The sequence below is a fragment of the Eptesicus fuscus genome, chromosome 15 (genome assembly GCF_027574615.1).
Source record: "Eptesicus fuscus isolate TK198812 chromosome 15, DD_ASM_mEF_20220401, whole genome shotgun sequence".
NCBI lineage: Eukaryota > Metazoa > Chordata > Mammalia > Chiroptera > Vespertilionidae > Eptesicus > Eptesicus fuscus.
Genome location: NC_072487.1, coordinates 45,025,399 through 45,039,646, shown reverse-complemented (window position 1 = coordinate 45,039,646; position 14,248 = coordinate 45,025,399). Strand labels below are relative to the sequence as shown.

Here is a 14,248-nt window from a genome sequence, read left to right as displayed (position 1 = left end):
CTGTGCCCCATCCAAGCTCCACCTGCAGGCCTGCAGCTGCCCAGTGGCGTCCTGCTGCTCTCACCACTGCTGTAACTATGGTATTCAGAGATCCATCTCTATGATTCTGGATCTTTTACCTGGAAAGGACTTTCCCACCACAAAATAATTCCTGCCCTAAGGAATCTGTGTTGAGCTAATCACAAGAGTAATAATACTGAGCCACTGAGAGCCTCTGTGTAGAGGCTAGACCCTGAGCTCTGTCCCAGGTTACAGGTTCTATCTAAAGGAACAGATATGTCACTGTAGGGCTCCGATTATATGCCCTTATTGAGAGCATTAATTGTGCACCTCATAGAAAAAATTCTTCTGTGAGTTTATCAAAGAAGAAAAAATAAAAATATTTTAAAGCTGTAAAAATTGATAAAAAGGAACACAAAATTCTAGTAATTAAAATAGCATCATATGATTCTTAGATTATGAATGTCTGAGTTTCCTAGAGAGAGGAGTGACAGAAATTATTCTCTTTTTTCTTTCCTCAGCATTATCACAGAGCCAAGAATAGAAAGAAAGGTGGGACACTGAAAGGTAAGGCTCTGCCTATTCCATCTGAGCTCCCCAAGAGTAACTCTCTCCATGAGGAACCAGGTTCATGATTTCTATGATGTCAGGTGCTAGACACAGTTCCTCTCAAAAAACAAACAAACAAACAAACAAACAAAAAAACCTCAGAGGAGAGGCTCTTGGGAAGAAAGTCATAACCTGAGACACTTCTCAGATTCCTTGCTTTGCTCTCCCTGGGTATGAAGCAGTGGTGAGCCTGGGCCATGGGTGTTGCCTAGTAGGTATCAAAAATCAGCATTTCTGTCTCCTGACCTTGTGAAAATACTTTTACTTCAGGATGATTAGCTCCCTCCTTGTTGTAACGACTGACCTGTCTGTTCCACAGAGTGGTTTTGAGCATCAAATAAGATAATGCATGTGAAAGTACTTTATAAATGAAGCAACACACAGGGGAACCTTATTATCATTGACATTTGATATCATCTACTGACTCATGCGGCTTTCAGAGTCTAATATCTCAATGGTCTCCCATAAAGGGACTCCTCTATAATCGCTGTGATTCAATACCTTCACCTCATATAACCTACTCACCTGGTTTCCCAGGTTGCAGATACTACCAGAGGGAAGAAGAGGGTAAAAAGATGCTGATTTATCTCCTTAAAAGGTGAGAAATCTTTCTTCCCTTCCCTGATTCCTCTTTAGCATGTTCTATGCACCTCCAGAGATTCAGTGCAGCCTTCCAAAGTCATGGGAGGGGGTTGCCAAAGGAATGGAGATGTGAGTGGAAGTTTTGGGCTGAGTGCAGTTGAGTGCATTCTGAATTCATGAAAGCAGGGCAATATAAAGGGGCAGCAGGCTTCAGATGGCCCCATCCCACCACACCAGTAGGTCCTCCTTTCCTTGTTCTGGTCCTGGCTGCAGCTTTGTATCTCCTGTCTCCTGCAGCTCCCTGAGCCAGCATCATGATACCATCCACTTTCATCAGCTGTTTTGTCCAGGAGCCTCCTGTGAGGTGTGTAATAATTCAACCACTGAAATGGATCAACTTCTATCCTCATTGGCCCTGGAAGATGCTGCTCCTTCTGTTTCCCTTTTGGCTTCCACAGCTTCTGTGACTGAGCCATTGTTCTCTTAGTCACCTGGCTTTTCAGCACTCCTTCCAAGAGACCTAATACCACTTCTTCTGCCTAAGACTTTTGTAACTCCCAAGCCCGATTCTCTTCCCTAACGCAGCGATTTTCAACCCGTATGACTTAGCCCACTGATATGTCGTCGGATGCACACTGGTGTGACACATGAATTTTTAAAATATGGAATACCTGACTATTTTGTCAGGGGCATTGGCCTCTTTTCCCTTAGATTGTCAAATAAAAAATATATAATAGCCAATACAACAATAGCTATCTGTTGTGAATGGATCAAAATTATGCCTTTTTTTTTGTAAGATTGGCAAAAAATATATATTTTAGTGTGCTGCAGAATTTTAGTAATTAATTTATGTGTGCCATGAGATGAAAAAGGTTGAAAAACATTGCCCTAACCTAATTACTCCCTTGGGTAATTTTATATCAACCTCAACACTGGGTCGAACTTTGCCTCCAGAGCCTTTTCCTTCCTTAGAATCCAAATTCTCAATTGACAATTCCCCACCCCAAAATCTTTATACCCTTTCTCCCACCACACAATACTCAGAGAGTACAGACACTGTTGTCCAACCAGAAATTGAGAGTACAGACACTGTTGTCCAACCAGAAATTCCTCTGACCCTAAATACAATCTTTCTTGATTCCTCCATTACCTAAGATACCACCCCTTTTCAGATGTCCCATTCAGTGAATCCCACTTAGTTACTTATCTTCATATACCACCAACCTTGTCTGTTTCACCACCACCACACTACAGTTTAACTGTGACTCAACCTAAATCCATTCATATCTCATCCAAGCCTGCTCTGGAGAACTCATCCCCGGACAGCACTGAGACATTGTCCACTTATGTACCACAAGGCACTGACATCCAAGTCTGTCAATTTCAGACTTTACTTGTCAGTATGCTATTGCCAAAGACGTCTCTTAGGACAATGTGATTTCAACCAAGAAGCTCTTGCCCTCAATTTTTCAAAGATCTCTTCTGTGGGAGACCCTGTAGCCAAACTTGGACTCTTGTCATTTCTCAGCCCTGATGTGCCAATACTCCTGAAAAGACAAGTGCAAAAGAGAGATGAGTTCCTTATGTGGAAGAAAAGGAAAAGAAAAAAGATTCTTTTCCAAAACAATTTAAGTCAGACTACAATCTAAATTCTTCAGGAAAAGTGATAAATTCCTTTGCTGATGAGCATGACTCAATAGTGCCCCTTCCTTTCTGGAGCAACAAAGGAAAATCAAAGGAACTTCCTGTCCATCCATTGTACTCATAGTCTAAGATTTGGGAGGACCATTTAGCAAAAACGTATCTAGATTTTTGGTGATCTTCCATCTATGCATAGGAAGTCCTTGTACTTTGTACCCAATGTCTCAGGTAACTATTCCACAATGTGCATTTTCAATAAAAATCTCAAATGCATTTACAGGCCAAGAATCTCCAGTACTTCCCTTCCCTCTACCTGCATCCTTGCCTGACATCCATCCATAACTATTGCCTCAAACCCTTCCCCAAATCCAGCCCCTACCTCTCACTCAGATCCAACCCCATGCCCACCTTCAATGCCCATGCCCAATCCTACCATGAAGTCCTATATCCCAGATTAGTAGCTGTGGAGTGTATTTCTATAGATTCCTGAATGAATCAGACTGTTCCACCTTTTCTGGAATGGACTGTGTTGCAGAAACAACAGGAAAATGTGTGGGGTTTACCCTGTGTGGTCCAAAGATCTCAGGAAGAATTTTGTCCTTCAGCTTCCAACTCTCCTTACTGCTGGTGCTTCCAGGCCCATGTTTCAATCTCCATCCTTACTGTAGAGTTTCCTCTCAGCAGTGAACTTAGGGGAAACTAAAGCATCACCTTTGAAAGAGGCTCATCCAACACTGGTGGGGCCTGCTCTGTGGGATCCATGAGTCTTTGTCACTGACGAGGCTTCTGAGCAATTGTTCAGAGATAGCTGAGTCAAAGAAAAAGTATATCCTTTAATGGATTTCTGTGTATAAGGGTTAGAGTAGCAAAAATCTAAATGTTGGATTGGGCCAACAAGGAAGCTTCTAAGAGAAGGGCTCAGAAATGCTTCAGCTAGAGGACAACAAGAGGAAGGATGAGGGAGACAGCTCAGAGGATGGCTGAAAACATCATCTGTTGAGTGATGAGAGAGCTCTTCAGATAAGGATGTGGCATATGATTCTGAGAAAGACCTAGATACATGATAAGACTCTCAGGAGCAAATTCAACAGTGTCAGGGCAGAATGTAAGTCAGAGACAACCAGAAAATGCCCTGAAAGTACACTTGAGCAAGAATTCTGAGGAAATCAATGAGGGTCAGCTACCTGCAACTGTGCATAGTCCATGACATGTTATCCAGCAGACACTTTCTGTGGATTCAATGCCACACTGAAATAAAACAGTAGGTGGGGAAAACTGCCTGAACACATTCCTTCCTTGATTCCAGTGCACACTAGACTCTGGAAGCCCATGTTACCAAGTTTAATTTGAGGATGGTGTGGGGCCTTCCTTGAATCATAGGAACTTTAAATTGAAAGTTATGTCCTCACATTCCTTGTTTCAGTCCAATTCTTTGTCCTCAAACAACCTGATTTCTAAGGTGGACTCAGGACGTGTTAGAGGAGAAGCTTGGGAGCAAGTGTCCCCAGACCCTATCACAGGAGGCACAGTCTCCTCCTGAAAGCTTTTTCAGTAATAAAATTAAGCACTTTTTCCAATGGCTTTGTCCTGGGATAAAATGGGGAGAACAAGAAAACTCCCAGAAAAAGGTCAGCCTCATATCATCTGTGCAGAGCAGAGGCCCAATTAAAAGCAGTCCTACTTTTACTGGGCTGTTCCTAGAGTAGAAACTTGGGCATCGGCATGCACTTGTAGTAGATATCACCTGCCCTCAAAAGCCCTTCCCTCTGTAGTGAAGTTTGATAAAGCTCTACAGAAGACAGCAGTGTGGGCCCAGGTAGAGCTTGTCTAGGGTTATCCTCATGATGGCCATTAGGAAATTCCTAGGGGAGAAACTGGCATGTAGGTACAAACCTACAACTTTGGAGTTAAATCAACAGAAGAAGGAACATCAGGTTCAGGTAGATCCTCCAACTATGGGGCTCTCTCTGATGCAGAGCAAAAGAAATGGACAAGCACCAAGAGCTGCAATCAAGAAGCTGTCACTGACCAAAGTTGTCTTCAAAGAGCTAGAAAGAGCAAAGTCAGAATCAGACCTCTCCAGGAAGTTGTAGCCTTCAAGGACCAGCTATATGCCAGAGTCAATGCCCTTCCCCAATACTTTAAGGAACCTGTGCTCCATACAAGACCCACCTGCATATATCCAGTGTGCCAGGACCCTCCAGCCACCCTCACCCCTGAGAAAGAAAAATGTGTTCAGAAATTGGACCCTTCTATTCAAACAGAAAACACGCTGCAGCACTGAGAGGAAAAACAATTTCACCAAAGAAATCATTCAGTCTTTGTTGAGAAAGACCACATTTCCCCCCATAACTCATCCTCTGATGAGAACAATTTTAGCACATCCAAAAATATTGAATCCTCATCAATATTTTTTTTCTCTAATGGGGAATGATATGCTCTGCGTACTGTATTATGTTGTGGGTTTTCCTTATCCCTGGACTTTGTTTAAAAAGGAAGGTGTTAATTCAGTTCTTACTGATTTCCTCTTCCTGTTTTTTAAATACAGATGCCCTGTATTTAAAATATTTTTATTAAGTACAAACATTTTACTCTAAAAACTTTCAGGCCTTTTCAAAGTGAAAAAAACAACAACATACAACACACCTTAAATTCAGAAGTTGGCTCAAACCGTCTTTTTATTTGCTCCCTCACTATCTTGAATTATATACAATTGTATGGTGGGATGAGATACTCTGGCATAGTATAGCCAGAATTTGCCTCTTGCTGCCTCCAGTAAATTTGGGGGCTGGAAGTAGGGAAGGAGTCTATTTAGGCTATTTGGTTAGTGGGAGAAATCTTCCTCTTAGATTTCTTGGTGTTGAGTAAAAGTCACCTGCTCTTAAGAACCCCCTCTCCCTTATTAAGTTGGGGTGCTAGCACATGTTCCCTACATCTTGCCTTACTCAAATAAAAATTGGTAGCAGTTCACCATTTCTGCTTCCTCTACACTTACCAGAGGAGGAGGCAGGACAGAACTTTCAGTTTTGAAAAGAACCAGGGATAAGAATATTTTTCTGAAAATAATGACTTACTTTCATTTGGAAAAAGTTGCTGTTCCAGAGTATCACGGATGGGTGGTCATAGAGTGAGGTGTGTAAGGATGGGTAGTGCAATTATGGGCACTGGGTTAGCCAGAGCAGGGTATAGGAAATAGGTGGGTCAGCTGACAAATCTGTTAAAAATGAAACGTGAATCTATAGGGAGGCAGATTTTGAACATGACGATGAGGTCTCCCTGTTTGTGAAACCACTGTGAAGAACAAGGACATCTCTTCTTGCTCCTCATAGAAATCTCTGAAGGATCCATAGCTTATAGTTTGATAGCATTGTTGTAAAAACAAGAGGTCACCCAGCCATCATTTGTAGGAATGGTCACCAGGAAGCCACCAGGAAGCCACCCAGAATTTGGAAGAAATAAAAGACAGAAAGTAAGTAAACAGCCATGATAGATAGAGTGGGAAAGGTTAAAAAAAAATGAGGAGAAAAATGATCTCATTATTGACCTCATTCTGGCCATCATTTCTAACCAACACAAAACTTACCTGGACCTCACCTCCAATAAACTAGTCAGGGCTTGGTAGAAGACAATGAAACCATTTCAACGTAAGAGTATGTGGGATAATCATTGAGCATGAAGACAGTATCTCCAAGAATGTAGTCAGAAAGGTTGTCCTCCTATTTTTTTGCATGCCTTCCTACCACACTACATCATACACCAAGGTTATAATAAATGAGGGATATTTTAATGATCTCTTGCTATATAACTGGTACCCAAATATTAAGTGCCATAAAAATACACATTTATTATCTCACAGGTTTTATGGGCCCAGAATACAGGCAAGACCTACCTGAGTTCTCTGTTTCAAGTTCTCTCACAAGGCAGCAATTTTGGTATCAGCTGGGACTGGCTGCAGTTTCATCTGAAGGCTCAACTGGGGAGAAACCCACTTGAGTGCTCATTTATATATTTGTTGTCAGGATTCAGTTCCTTAAGGTGTGTTGGACTGAGGTCCTGGATTCCTTGCTGGCTGATGGCTAGAGGGCACCTTGCCCTCTCGGCCTCTCCAATACAGTAGCTTGCTTCATCAAAGTCAAGAGAGAGTCTGCTAACAAGACAGAAGTTACCACCGTTTGTAAGCTAGTAATGGAAATGACATCCTATTACTTTTCCCTTATGTTATGATTCAGAAGCAAATCATTAAGTCTAGTCTATACACTCAAGGGAAAAAGTAATCACTCAAGAGTGTAAATATCCAAAGCTGTGGGAATCGTTGCAACTTTCTTAGAAGTCTTCCTAACATAAGGGGGTTTTCTTAGAAACCCCACTCAGGTCACTGAAGCAAAAGTGACCAAAAAGGACAAGTGGAAGCTTGTTCTTATTCATATCCATATGATTAAGGTCAAAGCTATTTAAAATTTAAGTGGAGCGCAGGCTGGTAAGAAAAATATCAAAAAGATTGGAGCATCCAAAGAAGAAGGGAAAGGTGATGTGGAGGAAAGGCGATATGAGGTTATTTCTCCATAAGGAAACAGAGGGCCAATAGGGACTATTTCACCTTCATGTTGTTTATGTAGTGTATCATGTTTATTGATTTGCAAATATTGTACTAACCTTGCATCCCAATAATAAATCAAACTTCATCATGGTATATGATCTTTTTAATGTATTGCTGGATCCAGCTTGCTAATATTTTGTTGAGAATTTTAGCATCTATGTTCATAAGAGATTTTGGCCTATAATTTCTTTCATTGTAATGTCTTTATCTGGTTTTGGAATTAGGATAATGCTTACCTCATAAAATGAGCTTGGGAGTCTTCCTTCTTCTTGAATTTTTTTTAATAGTTTGAGGATAGGTGATAGTTCTTTTTTGAATGGTAAAATTACCTATGAAGCCATCCAGTCCAAAACTTTGTTTGTTGGGAGGTTTTTTTTGTTTGTTTGTTTGTTTTTTATTACTGCTTTAGGTTCACTAGTTATGTAATTTATCTATTCATATTTTCTAATTCTTCCTGATTCAATTTTGGAATATTATCTGTTTCTATGAATTTACCCATTTTGCCCAGAATGTCCAATTTGTTGGCATATAGTTGTTCATAATAATTCCTTTCAAACTTTTGTGAGGCTTTAGTGTCAGTTGTTACTTCTCCTCTTTCAATTCTGATATTATTTATTTGGGTCTTCTCCCTTTTTTTCTTGAGTCTATTAAAGATTGGTCAGTATTGTTTATATTTTCAAATAAACAGCTTTTGGTTTCATTGAACTTTCATACTGTATTTTTTAAATTTTTGTTTAATTCTGCTCTCATCATTATTCTTTTCTACTATTCACTTTGGACTTTGTTTTTCTTTTTCAAGTTCCTTTAAGGGTAAAGTTAGATTGTTTATTTTAGAATTTTCTTGTTTCTTGAGATGGGCCTGTAATGCTATGACTTTCCCTCTTATGACTGCCTTTGCTGTGATTTGAGGTTGTTGTGTTCTCATTTTCATTTCTTTCAAGATATATTTCAATTTCTTCCTTGATCTCATTGCTAAGTCATTTATTGTTTAGTGACATGTTATTTAAGCTTCCATGTTTTTGTGTGTTAGTTTATTTTTTTGATTGGTTTAAAGTTTCATACCATTATGGTCAGAAACATGGAGGGATCTTAAACACATATTACTAGGTGAAAGAAGTCATTCTGAAAAGGCTACACACTGTATTAGTCCCCCAGGTAAAATTCTGGAAATGGCAAAATTCAAGGGATAGTAAAAAGTTCAGTGGTTTCCAGGTGTTAGGGTAAAGAATGGGATAAATAGGCAGAGCAGACAGGACTTTTAGGCCAAGGACACTACTCTGTACCATACTACAATAGTAAATACATGTCATCATACATTGATCCAAACCCAAACAATATATGACACATGACACCAAGTATGAACCATAATCTAAATTATGGATGCAGGCTGATAATGATTTGTCTATGGAGATTCAGTTTAACAAATGTCCCAATCTGGTGCTGAATGTTAATAGTGAGGAAGATGCTGTGTGTGTGGTGTGGTGTTAGAGGGCAATAAGAAACTTTGTACTTTCTGCTATATTTGCTGTGAACCTAAAACTGCTCTAAAAATAAAGTCTAAAGAGGGAAGAAGAGGAGGAGAATGATGAGGACGAAGAGGAATGGGAAGGGGGAGACCTCATAATGCCTATCTCAGTTGGCACCAACTCTGAAGTTTTTTCCCTGATCCCTTTCTCCTCTGCCTCCTTGCACAACATTTAACCACTTATTTTATCTATGTTTTGAATTCTTATGCCTACTTCTTTCATAGTTCTTATCACTTCATCAGAGTTGTTTGCAGGTTTCACTTAGTGCACAAGACCTGCCTGAGTACATAGGCAATGCCTTATTTTGTTAATATTTCTACTAGAAATACTACATAATAGAATTCAATAAACGTTTGTTGTACAAATGATGGGTGAAGTACAGCTAGCTTTAACTAAAGTTTTAATGTATTTTGCCCCAGAATGTGTTCTTCAGCCATTTTGGTACCCTGAAAAGTCTGCAGCCTGTGGCTCATTCCAGGGACAGTGATCAGGATGGGAGTGAGAGAACAATGAGGACCCTCCCTGGAAAACTGAGACCCTATGAGAATCCTAAACTAATGACTTATCTCTAATGTGCCTCCTAAAATAGAAGCATAGTATTCTAGCAGAGATTCTGGAAAATACTCCTCCTCGGAGACAATATAACCAAGTGCAGTATGAAATCTGGACTAGACTGTATGGTGATGTACCCTAATTGGGGTTGAATGGGGATCTGACTCTACCAACCACCAGCTTGGCCACCTTCATGCTAAAATGCCCTGAGAGAGCTTACTGCAAAACCTAGGGGTTAGAAATATGTAAAATATGTGAGATGTATTCCTGGGAGAGATCACATTTTAAACTTTTATTATTGATTTATAACTTACTGAAACAATGAAATTTTATATTTAGTCGCAAAACTAAATGAATGTAAAATAACTTGAAGTCCTGTACACAGGTTCAGGTAAGGCAAAAATACTGTATAGGAAAGACAGATTTGAATACATACATGTTCCTGAGTGTAAATGTCTGGGTATAAGCAAATATTCTAGCACTATTTCAGACATTCAAAGTACTGGACTTGGTGACCCAAGTCAAAATCTTCAAACTTTAAATAGAAAATCAGGTAATTATGAGGTTACAGATGGAACAAGCTGAATATTTCATTAAGGTAAATATATATGATACAAAGTGGGTTGGAAAATAGCATGGCAGGGTAGGGCAAAGGGACCAGAGGCCCCAGATGAGTGGAGGGATTTTCTAGGTTGGTGGGTGGGGGAGAGGCTTTAAACTTACCTTCTTTTTTTTTAAATATATTTTATTGATTTTTTTACAGAGAGGAAGGGAGAGGGATAGAGAGTTACAAACATTGATGAGAGAGAAACATCGATCAGCTGCCTCCTGCACACCCCCTACTGGGGATGTGCCCGCAACCAACGTAGTGCCCTTGACCTGAATCGAACCTGGGACCTTTCAGTCCGCAGGCCGAGGCTCTATCCACTGAGCCAAACCGGTTTCAGCTAAACTTACCTTCTTGAAGGTGTACCCTCCCCGACGCTCAGAAACCCTTTGTGACTCCTCAGTGCTATGTGATGCAGGCCTGGCTATGAAATCAAGAGTCTGAACCCTCAGAGCTCAGTTGCCTCAGGCAGCATTGCCATTCAGAAAATGACTTTCAGCCTACTTCTGAATAGCCTCCCAGAGCTTTATCTGGGCTTCTGCTCAGAATCTTTAGATTGTTACCGCACCCTAATTTACCTCTGTGTGTTGGGATTGCTCCTCCTCTTCTTCCCTTCCCTGGTGAAAATTCTATTAACCTAAACATTCTGGAAAAATGAACACACACAAAAGGTAATGAACCCTGAACAAGCCACAATATAGATTTTTTATTTCCATTTCTAGTCCCACATTTATAAATGAGTTAAGTTGGGTCAGAGAGACACCTAAGATGGGATGTCTGAGGAAGGAACAGAACATCAATCTTCTAGGGAAAGAGAACAGGCAGGGCTAAGGGGGTCAGGGAGGACTCAGGCTACCATCTGAAGCTCACAGACCATCTGGGTATGGTGGAGAATTCCTGACTAGAACCCCAAATAATGCCTGAATGGCCCTAGATTGAGTTTGGAATCTGCTAGAGATGAGAGTTCCATCCAGTCAGGCATAACTGGAACAACCCTTCCTTGGGCTGATCAGGAAAGCAGTACTGAGCACCTGGGAGCCTCTGAGCAGAGGCAGGAGCTGGAGCTCTGTCCCAGGTCACAGGGTCCTATCTGAGGGAGCAGAGATGAGACTGTTGGCCACAGATTTTATGCCCTCCTTAAGCACAGGACTAATGACTGAGGACCAATCATGAACCTCATGGACACAAACATTTCTTTGAGTTTTTAAAGAAGATAAAACTGAAAACATTTTACATATTTAAAATTTGACAAAAAGAAGGAATATAAAGTTCAATAATTAGTTACATTATTCAGGATAATTAATGTCTGAGTTTCTAGGGGGAGGAGTGACAGAAATGAGTCCCAACCTCCCATTCTTTACTTTCATTCTCAGTGTCAGTGTCAGGGCAGAGCCAAGAAGAGGAGGAAAAGTGGGATACAGACAGGTAAGGCTCTGCCCCCTCCATGTGAGCTCCCTAAGGTTGACCCTTTCTCTCCTTTCCATGAGGAACCAGTTTCATGATTTCTATGAGGTCAGTTACTCGACACAGTTCCTCTCAGTTTAGAGGCCTCAGAGGAAGAGGTTCATGGGAAGACAGTGAGAACCTGAGGCACTTCTCAGATTCACTGCTTTGCTGTTCAAGGGTATGAAGTATTGATGTACCTGGGCAATGGGTATTGCCAAGTAGGTATCCAGAGTTGAACTTCTGTCTCCTGACTCTATGAAAGTATTTTAACTTCAGAATTATCGGATTCCTTTTTGACATAGCCCCTGCTCTGTGACAGAGTGGTTTTGGCCATCAGATAATATAATATATGTGTAAGCACTTTATAAATGAAGCAACACACATGGGAACCCAATTAATACTATCATTGATATTTGGCCTCAATTACTGACTCGTGGGGCTTTCAGAGTCTAATATCCCAATGGTCTCCCATAAAGGGACTCTCTATAACTGCTGGGATTCTACACCTTCACCACATATAACACACTCTCCTGGCTTCCTAGGTAGAAGATACTCCCAGAGGGAAGAAGAGGATAAAAAGATGCTGATTTCTCTCCTTAAAAGGTGAGAAACCTTTCTCCCCCTTCCCTAATCCCTCTTTAGCATGTTCTATGCAATTTCAGGGCTTCAGTGCAGCTTTCTATAGTCATGGATTGGGTTGCCATAGGATTATTATATGAAGGAGGCTTTGGGGCAATTGCTATTGAGTGCATTGTGAAGTCATGGATATGGGGCAATGTGAAAGGGCAACAGGATTCAGGTGGCCCCAACCACACCAGGTCATTAGATCCTCCTTTATTGTTCTAGTCCTGACTACCTCCTATCTCCTACAGCCCCCTTGGCCAGCATCATTATACCATCCGCTTTTGTCAGCTGTTATGTCCAGAGCCCACCTGTGAGGTATGTAATGATGCAACTGCTGAGATGGGTCATCTGCAGTCCTCATTGGCCCTGGAAGATGCTACTCTCTCTGTGGCCCCTTTGACTTCTGCATCTCCTGTGATTGAGCCATCATTCACCCATCCCCTGCCTTCTCAGCAGTCCCTCCAGGAGACCTAATACCACCTCATCTGCTTGAGCCTTTCCCAACACACTCCTCCAATTTCTCCCCTAACCCAGTGACCCCCTTAGGTCATTTCCCATTAAAATCATCACCAGCTCACACTCTGCCAGCAGTTATTTTACCTCCCATGACATCTGAATTCCCAGTACATCATCGCTCTTACCATAAACCATATCCCTACCACCTGGTACTAAGACTATGGATGCTGCTGTTCAACCAGAAACCCTCTGACCCTGAAGATCATCTTTGTTGACTCCTTCATTACCCAAGATATCAACCCCTTCCCAGATTTGGCCCAGAAAGGTAATTCCACAGAATCTGTATCTTATCATCATGTACCACCAACCTTGTCTGTTTTACCACCACCACACTACAGTTTAACTGTGACTAAACCCATTCACATCTCATCCAAGCCTGCTCTGGAGAACTCATCTCCAGACAGCACTGGGGCATTGGCCACTTATGTCCCTCAAGGCACTGACCATCCAAGCCTGTCGATTTCACACACTTCCTCTCAGAAAGCTCGTGTCAGAGACCCATTGCCGTCCATCTTGGCACAATGAAATTTCAATCAAGTACAGGATGTGGAGTATGACTCTGAGAAAGACTTAAACAGAGTCTCTCTGGAAAAATTCAATGGGGTCAGGGCAGAGTGTAAGTCAGAGACAACAAGAAAATGCCCAGAAAGTACACTTGAGCAAGAAGTTGGAGGAAATCAATGAGGTTCAGCTCCCTGTGACTGTGCATACTCCATGGCATGTTATCCAGGAGACATTTTATGTGAAATCCCACATGAAATAAAACAGAGAAATTTAGCACCACGGAATCCTGCCTGAACACGTGCCAGGAGCTTTACTTGAGTCTGATTCACAGCAAATTCTGGAAGCCCACATTACCATGTTTGAGGATGGTGAGGGCCTTCCCACCAAAGTCCTTGAATCCATAAAGATATTTAAATTGAAAATTGCTTCCTCCCATTCCATGTATGATTCCAAATCTTCCTCCTCAGCCAACCTGATTTCTGAGGTGGTCTCCAAGTCAGGGGGCTATATGCCCCTTTAAGGAAGCTCTAAAACTCTGAATCATCCTAACCCTGCAACCTTATTCATGGGCAAGGAAGGACAGGGGGCCCTGATAAGATCAGCCTCTGATATCCCCCATGGGCTAGCAAAGGAAGTTCAGAAAATTCAGGATGCTGGACAAACACTTCTGTCTGTCACAAACAGCATCATTGGCAAAGCAAGTCAGAGATACCCTCCAAGAGCCAACATTCTTCCCCCAAAGCTGGCCATAAGGCAATCCTGGGCCTGACATGAGCCAAAGGATCAGAGTGTAAATTCCAGTCAGGGCAAAGAGATGAAGAAATCAGAACCTGTCTCCATGCCCAACCTATCTCCATGTTCAAGGATGAAGACCTTAATGCTCTTCAATGCAAAATGAGTGATCTCTTGACAACCAGCAATCTGGGACTCTCCCAAAGGATAAATGTGAGTGAGAATAAAGGAGTAATTACTATCACAACTGAATGCCTTCCAGCAAAAACATCAGTTCTCCAAGATCCTAAATCAGCAACTCTCAGAAGCAAC

The 14,248-nt window shown here is 41.5% G+C and overlaps 1 long non-coding RNA gene across 4 annotated transcripts; it reads left to right on the top strand.

Annotated features, from left to right (window-relative positions):
* Positions 1 to 519: 519 nt before the first annotated feature.
* LOC114231708 (uncharacterized) lies at positions 520 to 12,951 on the top strand. Of its 4 annotated transcripts, XR_008558358.1 has the most exons (5): positions 521 to 567; positions 1,147 to 1,207; positions 11,488 to 11,539; positions 12,103 to 12,163; positions 12,433 to 12,951. It is a non-coding gene; the product is annotated as an uncharacterized LOC114231708 (long non-coding RNA). The 4 variants fall into 4 exon arrangements; XR_008558357.1 differs by lacking the exon at positions 1,147 to 1,207 and having other exon boundaries at positions 520 to 567; positions 12,433 to 12,950; XR_008558359.1 differs by lacking the exons at positions 521 to 567; positions 1,147 to 1,207 and adding an exon at positions 10,597 to 10,785 and having other exon boundaries at positions 12,433 to 12,950.
* The last annotated feature ends 1,297 nt before the right edge of the window (positions 12,952 to 14,248 follow it).